This window comes from Ahaetulla prasina, chromosome 4 (assembly GCF_028640845.1).
Source record: "Ahaetulla prasina isolate Xishuangbanna chromosome 4, ASM2864084v1, whole genome shotgun sequence".
NCBI lineage: Eukaryota > Metazoa > Chordata > Lepidosauria > Squamata > Colubridae > Ahaetulla > Ahaetulla prasina.
The window spans coordinates 96,982,489-97,006,043 of record NC_080542.1 but is presented as its reverse complement, the minus strand read 5'-3'; positions in this window follow the sequence as shown (position 1 = coordinate 97,006,043).

Here is a 23,555-nt window from a genome sequence, read left to right as displayed (position 1 = left end):
TAATTGTAGAATCTAATTGGTTTTAATTTTCCTACTCCTTCTCTTCTTAACCTTATACAGGCTAATTTCTGATTTCAGTCTGATGAAAATCCACTGCAAGTATGAATCAGTTGGTACAATATTTAATTGAATTAAATTGTGTAAACCATGGTTAAATTGGTCATGATTTGTAAGTAGCCAATCCATTTTACAAAAAGGAAGAGGATTTCCATATGTGGGGGGGAGGGAAACTAACAATAAGATCCATTTATTTTGCTATGCTGCTTAACAAAGTCACCCCAATTAGTCTGCCTGTACCATAAAGGCTGATGGGAGTCATGATACTGCACCAAGTGATATGACACTAAACATGTCAAAATGTAGATTTAATTTCATATTATTTGTCGCATAACATTCTCATAATGTTATGTCATCCAAGCTTAAAACAATAATTCTAACCACAGAAATCATATAGATAGCAACAGAGATTGGTTAATGTCCTAGACAAAGTGCCTGGGGAAATAGATGTTCAGTGCCTTTCAAAATGCTAATAGGTTTGGGACCATTCAAATTTTCATAGAAGATGCTGTTCTATGGGGCAAGTATGGGCAAAGCTTAACTCCTGGATCTAAAGAAGTTGACACTGTTGGATGGAAGGGACCTGAAACACACTCTCTGCTAAGTCAAAGAGAACAATAAGAGAAGAACAATCTTGCACATCGGGTGAAATGTAAAATTTGTTACTATCAGTTCTGTGGGCATGGCTTGGTGGGGAGGGGGTAATGTGACTGGGTGGGTGTGGCCAATTTTATTTTCTTTTAAAAGCATTTTTTTTGCCTTTAAAAGAAAAAAAACTCTCTGACAATCAGGCAACTCAGCTGGGATCACCAGAGGAGCCTTTTAAAAGCATTTTTTTACAACCTCTTCAGCCGAAGAGGTTGTTAAAAAATGCTTTTAAAAGCCTCTGACGATCCCAGCTGAGCCGCACAATTATCAGAGACTTTTTTTTTTTACTTTTAAAAGCATTTTTTCGGCTGAAGAAAAAAGGCTTTTAAAAGTAAAAAAAAAACCTTTGATGATTGCGCGGCTCAGCTAGGCATGGGGGGGGCAGGGATTTTTGCTACCAGTTCTCCGAACCACCTGTTGCCATCACTACCAGATCGGGCAATCCGGTCCGAACTGGGAGCATTTCATCCCTGTTGCATATGCAGTGGTTCTATGCCCTATGGGGTTTTATAGCCAGCAGTTCAATTGCACTTGTAAGCCTACTGGAAGCCCCTGCAGCTCTCAAAGCAGCAGTGTTTTATGAGCATAACAAGAAACACACCTGTGCACACTGATACATTCTGGATCCTCTACAGCAGTGGTAGTCAACCTGGTCCCTACCGCCCACTAGTGGGCATTCCAGTTTTCATGATGGGTGGTAGGGGTTTTGTCCAATACTGAAGCACTTTCCCTTTTTTTAATTTAATTGACTTTTTTAAAAAATTTCATAGCATTATTTTAAAACATTTTCATTAGGTTTTCATAAAATTCCCCGTGACAATTTAAATTTCTGAAAATATACTATTTGTATCTCCCGTGCATAACTTTAGTTCACGTTACTTAAGTGAAACTAAATGGCGCTATAGTGTGACTCAAACAGAAGAGCCTTGTCCCAGAATAGCTCGTGCATCTCTCCCCACACCACCCAGCTGTAACAGACAAGCAGAGCTGATAGCCGGCGCCCCCCACCAAAACCCAATCCACGATGTGCGAGAGGCATGCGCAGACAACGATACACAGCGCATTACTGTGGAACCAGTGGGTGGTTAGAAAATTTTACTACTAACAGAGATACAAAAGTGGGCGGTAGGTATAAAAAGCTTGACTACCCCCGCTCTACAGCTTAAATGCTCTTCAAGAACAGTCCCATATAAAGCTAATTATATAATATTCCAAATGGGAGATGACTAAAGGAAGAATCACCATGAGCAAGGCAGATATGTTGAGATATCTCCCATTCTAATAAATGACAAATCCATACAGCTCCCTTGGCTATCATAAGAATGATCCATATGCAGAGGAAGCAGTCCAAGTCTCTGGCCCAGAAGTATTATTTCTTTCATATCCCGACTCCAGATTCTGCACTGAGGCAATAAGACACATTAATGTGACAGGCCTGGAAGGACATGTGTTATGGGATTGTTGCTACCATTGTGTCTTTGACCTAATTTCCTACACTTCAATTCTTTTAGCTGTAAAACTAAAAGTTCTCTCTCCCCACCCCACCCCGCTTATTTATGTGAGTTGGTTTATGAGTTAATTTTTATGGTTGGTTTAAACATGTAATTAGAAATATAAAGCTCCAAGTGTTTGTTTAAAAAAAATGGACAAGTGGAACAATTGTTTTAAGTCTCTGTTCTTATCCTCAGTTTTCATGTGATGCAAAAGAGAGGCTTAGCTATCTGGGACTGTCCACAGAAAATGTACAGATGTTTTAAGTAGCAACATCTTTCTCTACACAAAAAACTACTGTTCTGAAAAGCAGAATAGCATTTAATGAAATCTAGATCCCTATGTAGCTAAATTAAAATGCTCAACAGTTTCCCCTAAACAGCAACTAAGGAATATAATGTGAAAAGTGGGGAGAATTGGATCCTCTTTAGCCTGCTAGGAATTTGAGCACTAAATAGCAATACAATAACAATGGTCCCTATCATAGATAAGATCCACTAAAGAGGGATCTTTTCTGTGTTATCCGTTTTGCAGCTGTATTCATGGCCTCCTCTGTAAGTATACTGTGTGTCAAAACAGCACTGTCCCAGCTATTTTCCTTTGTGATCCTACTGCTCATTATTCTAGTAACAATGTTGGTATTTTTCTGACTTCCTGCAGTAAGTAAATATTTTTAGCTCATTTAAATATTCCCTTATTATATATTTTAGCCCTAAATAACTCTGTGAAGCAAAGAATGAAGAAGCCAGCTTAATTGTTCTAGGTAAGTTCAATTTGATTTTCCATATTGAACATTTAGTAATAGCCCAGAAAAACATAGACAGCACTTTTTATATATCGGTCATAAGTGATTTCCCAATAGAAAATGAGGAGGTCCTTGCATTCATATTCAAGTGAAATGTTGAAGCAAGTTCAACAGTACTGGGTTTCAATTGTGTTCGATATCAGTTTGCTTGTGGGTGCGCGTGTGATGCTTCTGCACATGTGCAGAGACAGGTGGGTGGGCGGAGCCTCCCGCCACCACCGCTACCAGTTTACTACCAATCTGGAGCGAACCAGTAGCAACCCACCACTGAAGTACAGGTAGTCCTCGATTTATAACAGTTCATTTGGTGACGCTTCAAATTTACAATGGCACTGAAAAAAATGACTTATGACCATTTTTCACACGACCATTGCAGCATCCCCATGGTCATGTGATTACATTCAGATCTCTGACAATTGACTCACATTTATGACAGTTGCAGTGTCCCAGGATCATGTGATCCCCTTTGGTGACCTTTGGAAAGCAAAGTCAATGGGGAAGCCAGAGCCACTTATTGCAAAAAACACAAATATATATCCAGGAAGCCAAAAGCAGCTTGTGACATAAGCAGGGTTCTAAAACACAGTTTTGTAACCTACCAACAAGGTCTAAAATGTTTTGTGGGAATCTTACTATTATTGGATCTTCCTATCAGAAAGGATTTGGTCATATTATAGAAAGTTCTGGCAATTCAAAAATGTTCACCTTCTTTCTGTACCAAATTTGAAATATTAATCACAAGCCTGACTTCTGACAAAATGTCCTGGCAATAAATTGGAGGTAGATATGCCAGATAGAAGCATGGTTCTATAGTTCACAGCCTTGTGTTTAATCCTTAAATCTTAAGATTTAAAAAAAAACGATCAAGGTGATTTTATTAAAAAAAATCTTAGACAAAAAAGCCCACATATTGTTATTCATTTTGCTTCTGACCTTACCTCACTTCAAACACAAGTTTACTACATGTGGTAGAATGATTGTTACTTCTCCATGGTAACTAAAACTTTCCACATACCCATATATAAACAATTGCTTCAATTCAGTGCACAAGGTGTTGTTGTTTTTTAAAACAACATTTTATTTAATGAGAGTTCAGCAATCAAAAAGCATTTAAGATTGTAAAATGCATGTATGGTGTAACCTCTTGTCATTTTGTGTAAATGTCTTTTCAATATTTTGAATTTTTATTGGAATGTTTTGACCCTAAAGCATTATACAATAAAACAGTATTGTAATTTAAATTGAAAATAACATAGGACTACAATAATAGAATTAAATTAATGAGGAATTTGTTTTGCAGAAAAATGGAACAGTCATTTTGGTAGTGTTAATCCTTGTTAACATCACAGGTATGATTTACGTCAGATTTCTTATACAGTTATCTCAAATTTTTTACACTTTAGTATAACAAGAAAACATTTAAAAATCATGTTTGTTCTTTGCAGAAATCTGAATATCATTTTGGGAAACAACCTTTCATGAGCTATCTTCCAGAGAAACATGCACAAACAAAAGACATACACACACACACACAAATTCTCCTCATTCTCAGACTTTGTTGTGGGAGGCAGGTCCAAGTGAATCAATATATGTGTCTAGCAAAAGCCACAGTTATGCCAGATCATCATCATTTTTGCAGTTAGGCAAATGGCATAATTCATGATATTTGTGCAATGAAAACAATATTGCACACAGCACCGTGGACAACCAGGTAAACTTGCATTGTTGCATTCTGTTCAATATTTGCACTCTAAGTTGCATTGTGAATTAAAATTACTGGGTAACAATAAAGTATATTTCTGAGGTGATGAAAAACAAAGCAGGGATTGCATCAGAAACATGCAATCCCTGACAACTGCAAAATCTACTAATCTCAAAACCCAAAAGACTTCTTTGCCAGTCAGTACTGACATTGAAGGCTAGTGGGATCACTTCTGCATCCAATTTAGTCTATCATGTGCACACTAGCTGAAGTATAAACTGCTTCCAAAAGTTTAAATTGTCTAAACTATAATTTAATTAAAATGGATAGCACTGTTATCTGTCAAATGCTTGGCTAGTATTGCCCAAAAGTCAGGCTTGCAGAACTATAAAAAAATGGAAAAAGTGTTGTAAATAAACTATTTAGAGTGGTACATGTGCCCATGCCCAAGACTTTATATTCCTGACAGCAGAGATACGGTTATTGCCACTTCAACAGACTGGTTTGTGTTAGTTTGCCTCTGCAACTGAAAGAAAATGCAATTTCAGCATACCTGCAAGGGTAAACGAAAAATAAAATAAAATTAGATAGGATTAAGATTTTGTTATATCTGAAGTAGACTCATTGAGTTCAGTTGGCGTTAACTATTTGCATCTCTACTTCCCACTGAAATGCAAGGAATTAAAAGTTAGTATTTTGGGAAATAATTTGTTCCAAAAATAATTGGAAAAAAGTTTGGGTTTGTTCTCCATAATTAATATTCTGCTAGTATGAGAATTGAATAAATGATTTCTGTGATTAAGATTCATCTCTTCTTCCTTTTAATTGGTTGTGGCTATACAAGAATAAGACTAGATGGCAGCAAAGAGAATTCTTTTTCTGCTTGAAATCTATTCCCTCAAGAAAAATAAAACTTTTTAAAAGTGGTTTTTTGAATGGGAAACAGCAGTCAGCAGACAAATGCAGCTCCCTTCTTTTCAATTACCCGCAATGTATCTTTAATTGGTTTCAACCCATTTCCACATTCCACAATTCTGCTATTCCAAACATTCTGGCATTTAATGTTATCTCACTGCTAATCCGCTGATGCAAATATCCAATAAAGGAGAAGGGGGGAAAGCAAACAACAATTGTGTTCACCCATGATGTGCAGTCCAGCTTAGTGTGATGGAGAAACCCAATTATTGTGGTTAATAAACCATAATTTATAACTAAGCATTTATTTGACTCACATCATGTATGAAGCAATGATTTGCTTATTCAAAGTTGATTGATCAATCTATATACAATGGATTTGGACATCAAAACTAAATAAAAATTGGTTTATAAACTAAAGTGACTTTACACCAGCACACTAAGGCAAAATCAATTGAGAGGGCAGTGGTGCTGACATGAGGCTGAAACTTGCTATACTGTTCAAGTCAGCAATGATATTTGTATATAATTTGCTCTGGAGGGAGCTGTCAGTGGTGACAGCTGGTGATGCCAGAGGATTTGGGCATTCCAGTGGGACAGTATAGGTGTGGGAATGCAGGATAGTCCTGCAAGGGAAACATCTGCTTTCTGTAGCTACTGTATAATCCATCATGTTGCACAGCAACTGTTTGGGCCAACTTATTTCTACTGCTTGGTAGCCATTAAACTTGGAGGGACTGGAGTCATGTTGCTTATTACCGCTGCTTCTATTTCTGAAGACATTGCATTGTTACTTCTGAATAGAATAGAATAGAATAGAATTTTTTATTGGCCAAGTGTGATTGGACACACAAGGAATTTGTCTTGGTGCATATGCTCTCAGTGTACATAAAAGAAAAGATACGTTCATCAAGGTACAACATTCTGGAGGACAGCGCAGTAATTGAGCCAGACTCAAAATAAGAAAGTTGGTTAATTTGGGTGAAAGCGTTGTGGGAGGCAGTGAAAACAAAGACTGCTTGCTCATCTTTTGGTGGGAGAGCTTGCTTGCTGCTTGCTCATGTTTTGGTGGGCATGCACCTGCTATGTCCTATCTGATAAAATGCTGAGCATATTTTTTTTGCTGCTGGTCACCTGAGTGAAGATGGGTAAAAGAAGGCCTGTTGGTTGGACTTAAGATGCAGAGTGCTGTGCAGAAACACTCTGAAGATCAGCATTTTATTTATTTATATTTATATTCATAAAAAATAATTCCCAGATATTTAGAGGTCTTTACTTGCTCTAGTAAATGATTGTTGAGCCATGAGGTATGTGCCTTAGCAAATACCATGACTTTGGTGTCAGTAGAATAATTTGGGGTTCCAACTCGAGCTAGGTTTGCATGAGAATAAATAAAAATGAAATTCAGGCAGCTCTGAGAAAAGGAAATATTTATTCCTAAAAGCAAAGTTTACCTTTAGGGGCAGGTGCAAAGAAATGCAGCAAAGCAACACACTTTTATAAGAGAACTTGTCCTGGAGTGAAGTTGTGTATGTGCTGATTCTAGAGTGACACTTGAGGGGTGTGTGTGTGTGTGTGTGTGTGTGTGTGTGTGTGTGTGTGTGTGTGTGTGTGACTATGATGTTTATTTTTGTGAACATGCAGTTCTGCTGGGAGAACTAATTTAATTATCTCTATTTGTGTTGAAAACTATATCTTTTGATATGTGGATCAAGTCTGGGTAATTTTTTTGTGGGTTTGAGGGAGTTTGAATAAAAGATTTCTCCCCATTTGCTATTTTTACTTGATTAATTTAGTTTCAGCCTGACTGTCAATTATCTATGGAGATGCTGATTCTCAATCCATTGTGGATTCTATTAATATTTAAAGGGAAAATGGAAAGAGTATAAAGAATAAAATATATTTTGATATAAAACTTCTCACATTTGTTTTGGAGTAATTAATTTCCAATTGTTCTTCTTGACAGTGCTCAGAAAATATATAAAGCACCCATTTCAGGCCAATCTATGTCTGAAGAAAGCAGCACAGCATCATCCACATTCAAAAGAGCAGACTGTGTCTATTTTCCAATTCTAGTGGATGAAGAGATAGATTACTCAGTTTGTCTATAAGAGATAATAAAGAGATTAAAGAGAAAGAAGCTAGAATACACACTTGTCTTATTCCCCTAAACAGAGATTTCTTTGGTGCAGTGTTCTTACACACTGCATTGCACCTTCATCTGGAAGTTTTCGTATCGCTTATATATAAGAACAAGTAATCTTTTATCACTTGAGGAAGAGTTCAGTTTCTCCCATTGTCTGGAGCTAGAGATGAGATCAAAAGCATATCTAAGATCAATAAACCTTTTTTCTTTTTTTCTTTTTTTTATTCCAATTGCAGTAGAGCCATATAACAAATCTTTTATAAAATACCTCTACCTCATTTAAAATAATGGTGTTCTCTGAAAGGTTCATCCGGCTGTCTTGGACTGCATGTTCATGCATGCACAATACTTCCATTGGAGTCACTAACAAAAAGAAACAGCTGTCATGCACAGAAGCTAAAGACAGCCTTCAAAGTATCCATTCAAATTTTCTCAGAAATTTGTTGCTTGAATATTTAAAGGAGAAACACCTCTTTCAAATATTCTTTTTAAAAAACTTGGTACAGCCCTAATTTGTATTCTGTAACTCAGGTCTGCACAATATATAATCTGTAGGATACATGTGGCACACCAAGTCGCCTGTGCTGCCTACCATCATTAAAAAAAAAAAAAAAACAACCATTGAATTGCCGCCAAAAAGAATCCGCAGTCATTGCCACCTAGGTTTTCATAGTTAGTTCCTCCCCGACAGCCAAACTGCCAAGGGCCTCCAAGGTTTCCAGACTCCCATTACTGCCACCATGTTGATAACAGATTAGCAGGCCAGAAAGTCCTTTGTGGTCCACAATTATTTTCAAAGTATTTATTTGATCCTTTCTCTCTAAAAGTTGTGCAAGCTGCTCTCACATCTACTCATTCACTTAAATCCCAAAGGCAGGTAGACGGCACAAGGGAATTCTACCGAAAGGTCTTATTCTGATGAGAAAACAATTAAGCTAAGATGTTGTAAATTGATGGTGAGGTAGATATCAGAAATCCAGAAGTAGCACCATTCGTCATCACACAAGAAAGCCCAGTCGACACTGTCTCCCAGGTAACTTTTTGTCAACCTCAAAGTTAAGTTGAAAATAAACAACAAAAATGAAACACTAGAAAACCTGGAAAATTAGTTGCAACATAACAGGACAGAAATATTTATTTTGAGCTAGTTGCAGTAAATATAAACACAAATCTAAGCTACAGAGACAGAGAGAACTGTGCTGCAAGTTCAGCACAGAAATTTGAATCCCAGTCTTTGCAATCTGAGCACATCAAAACCACTTCATGCTAATTCTGTTCCTTATTCTCAATTGCTTAGTCTTTAATCATAAAATCTAACTGGCAAGATGATCTTATGTCATAATAATCATATTATGTCATCATCCATTCTCTCTCTCCCTCCCCATGTGTTTTGTGCTTTAGTGTACACATTCTTCTCATTCTGCAGTTACATTTAATAAATTGATACACTTTTCCTGCAGACAAGGTATTTTCATGTTTGTTTGCAAGAGTGCCTTTCACAGAACTTGTTATGACCTCTTGTGGCCATTGTATTTATACATTGTATTTAAATATAAATTAAATCTTGATGATCAGTTCTGGGGAGACAACTAATAATAAAACATTTTATTACAGTCATAGACAATTTCAAAAAGGTCAAATAACGATAATGCTTAGAGAATAAAATGAAGCACATTTGCCAAAGGTTGTTGCATTTGAAACTGTGGAAGATCAAAGTTGACTAAATAGAGCTATCCACAGACATAGAGGAATACATTATTTTTCTTTTTCCCCACTAATTAAAATGTAAAAATAATTAAATTCTTTTCAGATGCCTTGAAACTTGATTTGAACTTTTAATAACTGAGTTTTAAATTTAAAACAGATTGGGATATGTCCTATTTTTGGGAAAACACGTACATATATTTAAAACCTTTCAAAAAAGCCAAAAATTTTAGATATTGTCTATGCATGACATTAGCCAAGTTTTAAAATTGTGTTTATATTTAATTGAGTTCAACTGACTATGCCAAAATGAGCTGCTTCTACCTTGTATTCGGTGGTAATTGGACACCCTTTCTACACTCTCAGCTTCGAATATTTATAGATATATTTTCTTTTAATATGAATGTTCAATTTAGTTTTTCTGGCCAAAAAAAAATCTATGAAAGTTATCTTCCATGTGCTTATCCAACCTTTTCCAACCAAGTGCTGTTCATCTGTGTTGTACTACAGCTTCCATTATCCTCAGTATGAATAGCTATATGGTTTGCTGTTCAACATATATGAAAAGTACCAGCTGGGAAGTTAACACTTAATTCATTTTAAAAGGCCATTTAAGGACAGTCTTCTCCAGTTTAGACACTTTTCTGGGAATTCTGAGATTTGAGATCCAGCCATCCCCACCCAGAGGAAGGCTGATCTAAAATAACTACAATCAGACTCACATTTTCCAGTGAGGTTTCACAACTCCAATGACTAGGCATTAAATGAAGCAGCATTTCCAAAGTCCTATCCAACTTTCTTCAATGGAGTCTTATTTTTCTCACAGTTCTTGAGAACAAATAATTGTATATGTAATATTCTGATTCACTATAGCTATTTCTGTGGTAACTTGGCACTGTCCAAATTTGTTGGGACTACAGTTATTCCTAACCATCTATACCAGAAGCTGTGGATTATGAATATTTGAGTCCAGCAAATTGCAAAGGCACCAGGTTGGGAAAGGATGGAATTGACATAAGAACATCTTTGAATATTCTTTAATGTATAGGGAATATTTATATCATACAGTGGTACAAAATGTAATCCCCTGCTGGAGATAGAAGTGTCATAATCCCAGAGGGGCTTTAATGTTCAAAACAAAGCATAACAATGGAGTTAATTAGAATGGCAAGGTTCACAAAATCCCCTGGGGGAATCCTTCACAACTCTAAATCATCAAGAGCTGTAGAAATGGTCCCACTGTGCAGATCCCTTTCACAAATTTCCAATAGATATTAACAATTTTTCATCTCTCCCCCCCACCCGCCCCGGTTTGGTATTTATGAAGACCACAGGCTGAGTCAGAACAATCAAATACCACCTACATAGGAATGCTTTTCAAATTCTTTTCAACTTGACTTCAAGATTAATTAATTCAGCATACACTTGCTGACACTATAGTTTTTGCGAATGAATTAAAGCTAATCTAGTATCCCTTATCAGTAATATAGACCCAATAATTTAATTAAATTGAGTTTTAGGCCCTAAGCAATCAATAAACTGTCATATAAGATACACATTATGGATGACCATAGAAATGTATTATATTTTATCTACTTCAAAGATGGTTCCAATCTTTATTTAAAAATTAAAATCTTCTGGTATTAAAACAAATATATGCAAAAATAATTTCATATCATTGGCAATACCTTTGCTTTCTTGAAAACATTACACTTGGATTTGTCTAATGCATTGTCCAATGCATTGACCATCACATCTTAAAGCATCTAAAAAAATTCCCTTTTTACAACCCTGTAAAATTTGGGGACTAGAATGAAGAATATTAATAAATATACACCACTTTTATTCCAAGGAATTGAAGGCAGTCTACATGGTCTGTCCTAATTTAATCCTCCATGTGAGTAAACTTCTGCCAGAAAGTTATTTGACTGCAAGTCAGCTAATAAATCTCAGGTTGCATAAGGAATAGAACTTGGGTTTTTTAATCATAAGATAATATTTAAAAATATTATATCACATTAGTTTTCATGCTGTGTAATATGCAACCATGCTAATCTATTATAGAAACAAAAGCTTCTATCCTTTTAATGGCTAACACATAGAGGAGGTCCTCAATTTATGATCATTTGTTCAGAGATCGTTTGAAGTTACAATGGTACTGAATGAATTGTTATGACCATCTCATCCTTCCTGAGGTCACATGATTGTGATCTGGATGCTTGGCACACTTATGACCAGTTATCAATCACCCCATGATCATATGATTGCCATTTCCCGACTTTCCCAGAGAGAAAGGGGAAGCCAGTAAGGGATTTTGCAAATTGTAAAGTAAGTCTTCTCTACTCATGAATCCTCTCCCAGCTCACTGCATTGCACTATGTATGCTGGCCACTCATGCACACCTCTGCACCCTCTTCAACTTGCACATGTCTCTTGTGCACCTTCAGGAAGTTCTTGTATGATTTTCAGAGGCTCCAGAGGTGTGTGTGTGTCTGTGTGTGATATCCCAGTAGAATCAAATTAGGTTTTTTCTAAATTTTTGACATGTCAAACTCAAAGAGTTTGCCATCACTGTTGTAGGTTCTTAGAAAGAAACAAATGTATATGGAGGCCAACACTAGCTAAAACATGGCAGCTGTGACTTCACATTGTTTTGAGCATATAATACACCATGAATGCTTACTGACTATGGGAGACTACTAGCCTACTAGTAAGACCAGACAAAGAACAGAAATGAGATATGACAAGGCATTAAAAAAGTAGGAGGAAAAGCAGAGAACAACAAGACCTGCCAATGGCTAAGAACAGGAAACTAAAAGAAAGAGAGAGAAGAGCTGATTCTGGCTACACGAAACCAAGACTCCAACGGTCTAGATAGAGAAGTATAAGAAAATTCCTTATAATGAGTAACTTTGCCAATATAATCATATTAAAACCACAGCTTACTGCCTTCTATATTGTCCCTTTTATCAAAACATTTGTTCATACTATTTGACACTGTGAATAACCAATTATCCAAGCCATCTGGATTTATTATATTGCTGATAGAATAGATACATTATCTCTGAATGATACTAAATATAGTCATATTGCCTTCAGACGCTGATAGGGAGTAATTGAATGATTGTTTGTGAAAACATAATACCAGAGTATTTTGTATCCATAAATTGTTTTATTAGTCTGTATTTAATGTATTATTTGGTCATTATTGTAACAAAGTATTCATATTCTATTGTTAATATTTTTGTTGCCACTTAACATAAACATTAGTTTTAACATATGAAAATAACAGATTCCTTTGAGATTTAGTTATTTAGATTTACTGATTTTATCAGTTCAATGGTTATAATTCTATGTTATACTTTATTGTTATGTTCATAGTTATATGGATACTTTCATATTTTTCTTTGCAATTTGCTGTCATTAAAGTAATTTTTCTCTCTTGTCAACTGAATTGAGCAGGCTTGACAATACCTTGAAAATCATTTCAAAAGTAAGTGATGACCACTAAAGAATAAATAATGGAAATGGAAAAAGATGTCCAATATGCAAGTGTATACAGACAAATTAAGTAGAAAATGTGATGCTGAACCTTTCCTTTTGAAATCAGCATCTGAAAATCAGCAAAAATGAATGAAAATGAGTTACGAAGCATTTTGTAAACTGATGCCATAATGATCCATAACTGCAGGATAGTTTGTTAGGCTAGTTTTATCAGTATTAACATAATGAATGGCAAGTACATAAATTTATAGTCTTATTTAGATTAATCATCATCATCTGGGTCTTCATCTCCTATAGCACATCAATTGGAGTAAATATGTTTAACTTTAAAGGAGGCAGTTACTATTTGGGGGCTGTCATTACTTCATTTCTAGGAATGACTCTTGGACCCCATGCAGCCCTTGATCTGTGCCACAAGCCTTCTGAAAGAGATTGAGTCCTTTCCCTATATTTGCAGCTTGGGAGACAGAAGGAGATGCCAGAAAAAGAAAAGAAAAAGAAAAGGGAAGTGGATTAAAAAGATAAAAAGGGCATACCAGGAGGGTAATCTTTGCCCTCACCTAATTTTTGAGGGATAATAAGGTGATCTATATTTCTCTATTTATTCAATTGCTGTGTGTAAGCACTTTATATATTCAGCCTGATTTAAATCATCTATCTTGCAGATTTGACACAGGCTATTCTGCGCAGGAATACTGGGAATTTTAGTTCAAACACATTGGGAGGTTACCTTGTTGACAGAGTCATCATCTACTGAATGAAGTTGGCCCTTCTTCTGTCATATTAAAAATCATGATTGGGTGGAAAGTTTGGAGAGGATGTATTTTTCACCTAAGGCAAGCAAGCTGACTACTAATTTTGAGAGAAATGTTAATTTAATTTATTTTCAGAAGGTAATGGTTTGATATTAATATTTTCTTGCATTTTATTATTATTATTATGGCTATGAGCAATATTATATTTTCAGACCCTGAAGGGGATTAAAACATGCAAATGAGCAGTGCTTCTTCCTGAGCCTTCCCTGCTTAAAGAGAAATGGTCAGGTAATGTCAGACACACAATGGAAATGGCCATTTAGATGGTCAATAGCTGATCTCTGATCATTCAATTAGCTCCTGGCTAAGAAACATATTTTCTTTTTGCTTTCAAGTATTCTTTCACTTGAGTTATCATCTGCTTTAATATACTGCCAGGTGCTGTTGGCCTTGGCTGGCTATAGTTCTGAGTCATTTGTAATCTAGGAATTTCATCACTAAATCACTGGGAATCCTGGCATGGCCCCAAGGCTGACTATTGGGAGCTGCTTTTGTTTCAGCAGAACTGAATGCAAAGGGCTTTTCTTGATGGAGAAAAGGATTTCCAGAACTGAGGCAGGAAAAAAATAAGCAGGTTGCTAGGCAGGATTTTTATTTCTTTGGCAGGACAATAATCTAGTGGTTCTGCAGCTGCTGCTGATACATGACTGGATTGTTTCCAATTTACTGTGCTCACTCATTATTCATCGCATGTTTGCCTTAAGGGGCCTCTGTGGCTCAGACTGGTAAGACAGTCTGTTATTAACACAGCTGCCTGCAATTACTGCAGGTTCTAGTCCCACCAGGCCCAAGGTTGACTCAGCCTTCCATCCTTTATAAGGTAGGTAAAATGAGGACCCAGATTGTTGGGGGCAATAAGTTGACTTTGTATATAAATATACAAATAGGATGAAGACTATTGCTAACATAGTGTAAGCCGCCCTGAGTCTTCGGAGAAGGGTGGGATATAAATGCAAATAAAAAAAAAAAAAAAAAAAAATAGATGACTCAACCAGCCCCACCTTGCAATTAATAAATATGTGTCAACGTCTCTGTACAAGCCTAATCATTATCATTGCCCCCAAATTAGAGGGTTGTTCTGTGCACAGAAACCGAGCTGGCAAAAGGTCTGATCCAGCAAAGGGAATTTCAGGATCTGCTCAGTACCTCTTGTAATATGTGCCATCAGAAAGACACACATTATAAAAGAATTCTTCTGCCAAGGGAACTCAGGGAGATACTGAAAACAAATATCTGTGCACTGCCAGTTTTTTCATTCCTACAAATAGGAATATATTTTATTACTGTGCATCCAGTGATTTGCATCGTGACTATTTTTGCACATGATGCTCAGTTATAAAAATCACACAGCACATTTCACCACACATTTCATATATGATTTTTTAACATTTTAAATCAGGAATGGTCACTATCTGGGATAATTGTATAGAATAGCATCACCCTCATACATTCTCAGCCAATGTTGTTTCCTTAGACTTAATTTCCTATCCAAATAGATTCCTGAAATTCGATAACTAGAATCTAATAGCTAAGTCTAGAATGTTAGTTCTGTGATCATCTATGTTTGATGCACAAGAAAATAAAATTAGCATTTGGCTTTTCTGTAAAAAAAAAAAGTATGCTCGTGAATTATGCTGACAGATCTCATCTCTTCCTTCGGCAGGTATGTAGCAAACTGGAGTCAATCCAGTAATGGCCTGATAATTTTCCATAATTTGTTAGTAGTTTGCCTGGTGTCCAGGACTTCACTGATTAAAACACATTCCTATTTGGAAATCTCCCCTTTCTGTATACCTTATCCAGATAACACAAATCTTGGCAAGGGTGTAAACTGAATTTCATTGAGGCCCATGACAAGGTTTGATGTTTGACCTCAGGGGTGCGGGGGGGGGGGGCATGGCCCGGGTGGGGGGTGACCAGCTCTACATCACTTGTGTCAGGGGTACCTGTGGTGGTCTGGGTGGGGCTAGGGAGACATGATAGCCTCCTGCAGCCCTAGAACTCCATTTTTGCTGGCAGAGGCACTGTGGGCCAGTTCTTCACTGTTTCCAGGATGGCACCACGGGCCAGATCTAAGCATCCCATTGGCCAGATCCAGCCTGCAGGCACTGAGTTTGACACCCCTGATCTAAGGGTTCTATAGGTGGAAAATTGTGTCCTATGGGTCATCTGAAATAATGAAAAAGAAATATCGTCTTGAGTTAGATAATTTAATTATAAAGCTTTTATATAGATAGAAAAGATGGCTCCTGTTTTTTATAATCCTAACGTTTTTCTTCTTCCCACGATAATAAAGGGAAAGACCCTCACCCTCTGAGAGAATATTTTGTTGTCTTGAGCTTGGATTAGGTGATTTTCAGATTTCCTGCGCACAATTTATTTTTTCCATATAATCAGAAACTATGAATATTAGTCTTTCTTCATTTTTCATCAGAACATAATATAATCCAAAAGAGCCAGAAATTTCCTCAATGTTAGTAAAGCTAACAAGGTTGAATCTCTCAGTTCAAAATCCCAAACCCTAGAACATCAAGCCTCCTGCTCAGTTCATTTATTTTTCTTCCCCAGGATGGCTAGCTAGTTGATTGGTTCTTTTTTTCTTCATTTATTCTTCTTAGGAAAAAGAGGTGAACCAAGCAAGGAATGCTTAGAATGGGACCCTCTGGTGAGAATTTAGAATACAGAATAATAAGGAATCTAATCCAAACCTTGCTCAAGCAGAAGACCCTATGTTATTCTGGACAAATTGGTGCCCAGTGTCATCTTGAAAACCTCCCGTGTTGGAGCATCCACAACTTCTGAAGATAAGTTGTTCCACTGATTAGTCAAGAAATTGTTTCTTTAGTTCTAGATTGGAACTCTCTTTGATAATCTTCCATCTGTTAATTATTGTCCTGCCCTCAGGTGCTTTGGAAAATAGGATGAGCCCCATCTTCTGTGTCACAGTCTCTCAAATACTGAAAGACTGCTATAATATCACCCCTAGTTCTTCTCTTTGTTAGACTAGGCATACCCAGTTCCTCAATTGTTCATCAAATGATTTAGCCTCCACACCTTTTTTCATCTTTGTTCTCTTCTCTGTATTCTTTCTGAATTCAACTTCTTTTATGTATCATGGTTACCAGAATTTGACACAGTATTCTAAGTATAGTCTCAGCAGGGCAGTATAAAGCAGTATAATCACTTCACATATTCTTGAAGCTATCTTTCTGTTGCTGCAACCTAGAACTGCAGTCGCTTTTTTGGCCACTGCAGCACAGTGCTGGCTCATACTTTTAAGTTACTACTGTTGAGCTAGGTACCACCTGTTCTATATCTGTGCATATTTTTTCTCTTGCCTATGTGTAGGACCTTGCTTTTCTCACCGCTGAATTGCATTTTGTGGGATAGGGCCTAGTGTTGAAGTCTGTCAAGAGCCTTCTGTGCTTGCCCAGGCTCTTGCAAGCCTGGGCATCCCATTGATCATTTGTATTAGAAGAAATATTCTCTGGCTCCCTTATTTCCAGCCTGGCATCTCCAAGCAGAATTGGTCATATGTTTGGGTCTTTTGTTAGTTGAGAGACCATCATAGAATTAGTCATTTGTTTGACTCTTGTTGACATCTGGAGGGCCCCTGATTGAGAAATACCACCATAAGTTATTGCAACTTAAACTTTTAGGTATCAGCTTTCAGAAATACATAAAGCTGATGGGGTCATGGTAAACATATGCATATTGTCAACTAGAGTTAACTGGCCAGATAAGATAATATATCAGAATTACAAATGTTAAACTCTAGGGCATGAACCATACTCACAAGTCATTCAAAGAAAACTAACAGGTTTCCAGTTCTACATTATTTGCTTCATTCCCCAGCAATTGGTACAATGGGTACCAAAGGCATTGAGTACAATGCCTTTAAGTACAATTAAACTGCACCGAGACCCAGTTTGTTTGTTTTTCTTTTTAACTCTGAGATATGAGTTAACTCCCAGAGATATGAAGAAGCACCAGTGTGATTATCACATTACTGTTTGGAGTTGTAGTTACTCCAAGAAATAATTATAACTTTATCTACCACATCAGTTGACTTTTCCTGTTTTCTTTAATTCAAGGCCTGTTTCCCATCTGTCTCATGTACTGTAATATATTTGTGGTTAGAACTGAAAATATGCCAAAAGATAGCCTTTACTTTTAAACAAAACACTTATAACACATATAAACCTTTTGAGAAGCATAACTGGTGTTTTTAAAGGCATTAATTAAGGCATGTCCTAGATTTTATAAATTTAACATTAAGCTTTCAAAGAAGATGGATATTAAATATCTCAGTGATATTTTTATAGTTTATCTTTAAGCTTCTTTAAATCATTAACTGTGTATGTCAAAAAATACTAGAAAAATATTATATGGTTTTACATTAGTTGAAACTGTCAATCTTCAACTTACTTTTTTTAAAAAAATAATTTTCTTTTGATTATCTACTGTGAGATTAGACTAAAGCTGCCATAGCTATAAGTGAAGGGGTCACAAAAGGAAGATGGACAAAAATCAGGAATTTGGTCTAAAAATTCCTTGGTGGAGTAGTTAAGAAGGAGCCAAGATGTTAAAGAAAGAAAGGAAAAATTGTCACCTAGACTAGACAAAGGAAGGTGGATCTGAGTGGAAACTCCTCCCCACTCCAAGTCTCATCCACAGCTACCAAACTTGTAAATCAGAGTAACAGAATAAGAGATTTGGAAGGGACCTTGGAGGTCTTCTTGTCCAACCCCCTGCTCAAATAGGAAACACTATTCCATTTCAGACAAATGTTTGTCAACTGCTTCTTAAAAACATCCACTGTTGAAGCACCCACAACATCTGGAGACAAGGTTGTTCCACTGTTTAATTGTTCTAACTGTCAGGAAATTTTTCTTTTGTTGCTTCTCTCCTTGATTAGTTTCCATCCATTGCTTCTTGTCCTGCCTTCAGGTGCTTTGGACAATAGTTGACCCTCTCTTCTTTGTGGTAGTCCCTTAGATATTGGAACACCGCCATCATATGATCCCTTTTCATTAAACTATAAATATCCAATTCCTGCAACATTTCTTCATATGTTTTAGTCTGCATTCCCCTTATCACCTTTGTTGCTCTTCTCTGCAATCTTTCTAGCATCTCAACATCTTTTTAATACTATAGCAACCAAAACTGGATGCAATATTCCAAGTGTGGCCTTAACAAGACATTATAAAGTGGTACTAACACTTCAGGTGATCTTGAATCCACCCCTCTATTAATGCAGCCTAAGACTATTGGCGGTTTTTGGCAGCTATACTACACTGCTGACTCATATTTAAGTGATTTCCCCTAGAACTCCAAAATCTCTCTCACAATTACTACTATTGAGCCAGGTACCACTTACTCTGTACTGATGCATTTGGGGGTTTTTTGCCTAAATATAAAACCTTATTTTTGTCTACATTGAATGTCAGTTTGTGAAATAGGGATTAGTGCAGGAATGAAATCTAAAAATTTTCCCTACCGGTTCTGTGGGCGTGGCTTAATTGGTGGGCATGGCTTGGTGATCAGTTGACTGGGTGAGCATGGCCAATAACAATAAATAATAAAAATAATAAACAAAGTATACAAAACAATAAGAGGTACCAAAAACCAACTTTCACACTTTACACACACACAACACAACACACTGACTCACACACAATGTAAAAGCAGCTGCACTTCACCCAAAATGGCCCCTGCAACAAGCAGGAACCTCACACTTTACACACACACAACACAACTGACTCACACACACACAAAATGCCACATACAGCTTTGTGAGATTTTGTGTGTTTGTGTAGTTAGAGTGAAATACTACAGAAACACACCAAATTTCAGAAAGCTGCACAAATATTTTATTTTATTATTTTTATTTATTTTTTTAGATCAGAGGTCTCCAACTTTAATAGCTTTAGATTTGTGGATTTCAACTCCCAGAGTTCCTCATTCAGCAAAGCAGGAAGTCAAAGCAGGCTGTAATCAATAGCCAAAGTAAGCATTGCGTTGCCAGCCTGAAAGGAGCAGTATGCAGTAATTATAGGTAAGTGAGGAGGGGGCATTGGGTGGGCATGGGTAGGGGCTCTTGTAAGTGGGGGCTGTTAAAAAGTTATTTTAAAAGCCTGCTAGGATCAGGAACTCCTCTGGGATCGCCAGAGGGAAAAAAGTTTTAAAGTCAGCTCCTCTGACGATCTCAGCTGAAGTTCCCTCATAGCAGCCCAGAACCTCTTAAAATAATTGTTTTAACATGTAGAACTCATGTGATGAGGAACTCAGCTGGGATGGCCAGAGGAGCCTTTTAAAGTCCACCCCCCCTTTTTTCCCCCCTTTTTTTCCCCTTCGGCTGAAGAAGTTTTTTTAAAAAAAACTTTTAAAGTATTCTGATAATTTCTGCTCAGCCCCGCGATCATCAGAGGTTTTTTTTTACTTTTAAAGGCATGTTTTACGCTGAAGAAAAACTTTTAAAAGTTGAAAAAAACCCTCTGCTGATAGTGTGGCTCAGCAGAGGTAGGGGGCGGGGCCAGGGATTTTTGCTACCGGTCCTCCGAACCAGCAGCTGCCATCGGTACCTAATCAGGCGAGCCGGTGCGAACCGGGAGCATTTCACCCCTGGATTAGTGTTCAAGTCTGTTGATCCTCTCTTTCTGGAATATTGGCTTATTCCTGGCAGCTTGGTCTGCAAATTTTATGATTTCCCCTTCTATTCCGTTTTCTAAATCATTGAAGATATTGAAGAACACTGGGCCTAAGATAGATCCAGTCTGCATACTGCATCTAGATGCAGTTCCATTAAGGACTATATGTTGAGTGCAAGAAGGCAAAAGTAGCTGCCAGTCTTGTGAATCAACAAAGCAAGGAGTTTGGTGAATCAAAAGGGATTCTGAAGCCCATCTACTCTTTAAGTCATCTTTGGATTCAGATTTGATGGCTTTGTTCCTCTAGCTAATGCCTTGCAACCTAGTTGAGATTGATGGGACATAGGTGAGAATGAGCAGGTGTGTGCATGTGAGAAGACCCGATGTCTATCGTAACTGGTGAAGTTTTGCTGTTACTTTAAATTCATATTCACAAAAGGGGCCTCTGTATTCCAAAGAACTATTGTGCCTGTTCTGACCCAACTGGCATGGCAGAAGTTAAGTAGTCTGTTTATCGCTCACTTATCACAGTGTCAAATGACTACCCAATGGTGCTGGTGAAGCTCACTGCAGCCTTCAGTTTTCACTCAGTCTGAATTCCTTGGTTCCACAAATTAAGTCTTAGCTAGCCCATGAGACAAAGAAGGAAGTTTCAATATCCACAAGTATCATGTTCACAACACAAGTCCAGAGTCCCCAAAAACCAAAGCATGGTCCAAAAGTCTGAAGTCAGAGAGCCAAGTCCAAAGTCCATGAGTGAAGTCTGAAATTCAGAGTCAAGAAACACAATTATAATTCACAAGACAGTATTCATAAAAGCCAGGAATATACACATCAAAGCAAACAGGTGTTTCCAACAAACAAACCTTCCCCAAGTGTCTGACTAAATCACCCTTCCCAGGTTTTCCATGTGAGAAGGGGTGGGGCTGCTTCCTCTTAAGCAGTCTTGCCAATCTTCTCTGGGCCTCCTTCCGTTCTGCTCTGCTCTCCTTGCTTGTGGGCAGGCAGGAGAGACAGATGTTCCTTGGTGGTCTGGAGTCTATCATCTCCCCTGGCCTTCACATAATTGGGCTTTATTTTAGCAGCATTTTTGCATTGGTCATTAAACAAAAACAAAAACGGCTGCAGCTGACTGAACCGGGGTGCCGGCATCCACAGCCACTCCGTCTTGGAGGGATTGAGCTTGAGTCTGTTTCTCCCCATCCAGACCCGTACGGCTTCCAGACACCGGGACAGCACTTCGACAGCTTCGTTAGGGTGGTCCGGGGTGGAAAAGTACAGCTGCGTATCATCAGCGTACAGATGATAACTCACCCCGAAACCACTGATGACCTCACCCAGCGGCTTCATGTAGATGTTGAACAGGAGGGGCGATAGAATCGACCCGTGAGGTACCCCACAAGTGAGGCGCCTCGCGGTCGACCTATGCCCCCCTGTTAACACCGTCTGCGACCGGTCGGAGAGATAGGAGGAGGTTATTGTTATGTAACAATAAAACATTATTCAACTATCCAATAGTTGGAACTTATACTATTAATTATTTTTGTCACTCACTTCAGTGTTAATTAGGAACCTCCCACAGTTGGCTGAAAGATAGGCGGTTATGTACATATTTTAAATAAGTTAATAAATACATGATCACTCTGTACCGCATTTAATGGTATTTGCCTAATATATCTTGTTACTGTTCCATCCATAGATCAACAATGCTAGCAGAGTAAAGCTTACTATATTTTAGATGAAATTAAAAGATGATTTTACAAATATTGGCTGTTACATATAGGCCATTTAGCATTCCACTTTTACAGAATTTTACATGTAATGATTATGTCTTTTAAGTAAATAATCCCTTTTCTAAATCAACAGCTTATCATCCTTAGTTTGGTTAGCGATGGAGTACAGTTGAGAGTAATTTATTTGCTTATGATCACTACATTTTTCATTTTATCACTTTTAAAAACTAGTTTCCATTCTTTAACGCATCTGAGATTTGAAAATGAAGCAATCTATATTATATAAGGTGTTGCTTTCTCAGTGACTAACAGATTCATTTATTCACTCACTCTTGGATATACCTACATTGTTAAGATGTTTCTCATTGAGCTGCATTAAAATTTAGGCTGCAGCTTCTATAGAACCAGATGATCTTCATGCTTGGTTTTGAAGGAGGAGACACTTACAGAACAATGCTTGAGGATTGACACTCCTTTTTTGATGGCCAGACTAAACAAATATGTATGTACGTATGTATGTATTTAAAAGATATGTTCCATTATCCTGAGCAGCTCACAAAAAATAATATCAACAAGGCATAAAACTATATTTAAAAAAAACATACTCAGAATCAACAGTCCCCCACAGGTCAACATTCAGCTTCACTGGTTTTCAGCTTCTCTCTCCTCGGGCCTTGTGGGAAGAGCCAGCTTTTCAAGGCCTTCCTGAAAACTAGGAAGATAGATGTCCAATCTTTTCTCAATCAGAATGCAGCCCAGGCTCTCCATTTTCCTGTCCTATTGACATAATTCCTGCCAGCTTATTTAGATGGAGCCAGTTTATAGGCATCTGTTCTACTGACAAAGAAACAATAATCAGGATAAGGCAACATAGTTTGATTTTTTATGGCTAGATTCATAGGCATAGGAAGATACCATATTAATCCTCATCAACAGCATCTCCAAATATCTCCTATTTGCAATCTAGCATTGTCAATCTTTCTTTGGCCACATTATTCTCTACTTTTCCTTTGATCATTGGCAGAGCATTACGGTGATGTAGTAACATTAAGAATTGAGATGACCAGAATTTCTTTCCCCCTTTTTTCTTTTGTTATTAGAATAGGTTTATTACATCTATTAAAGACTTAATCCACTTACTTTACAATTCATTTTGCAGATTTTCAAAAGCAATTCATCCTCAAATGACAATAATATGATCATGGTATGTTCCAATGCTTCAAGCAAATGAGGGTATTCTTTAAGTCATGGGCTGCAAGTTGCCTATCTCTTATGAGTATTTGATATTACTGCCAAGAAAAGAATATATTTTCCACTATTGACAAAAACAGTTTTAAATAACATATTTAGGAATATAAAAAGCTGATTTACATTAACATTACCTA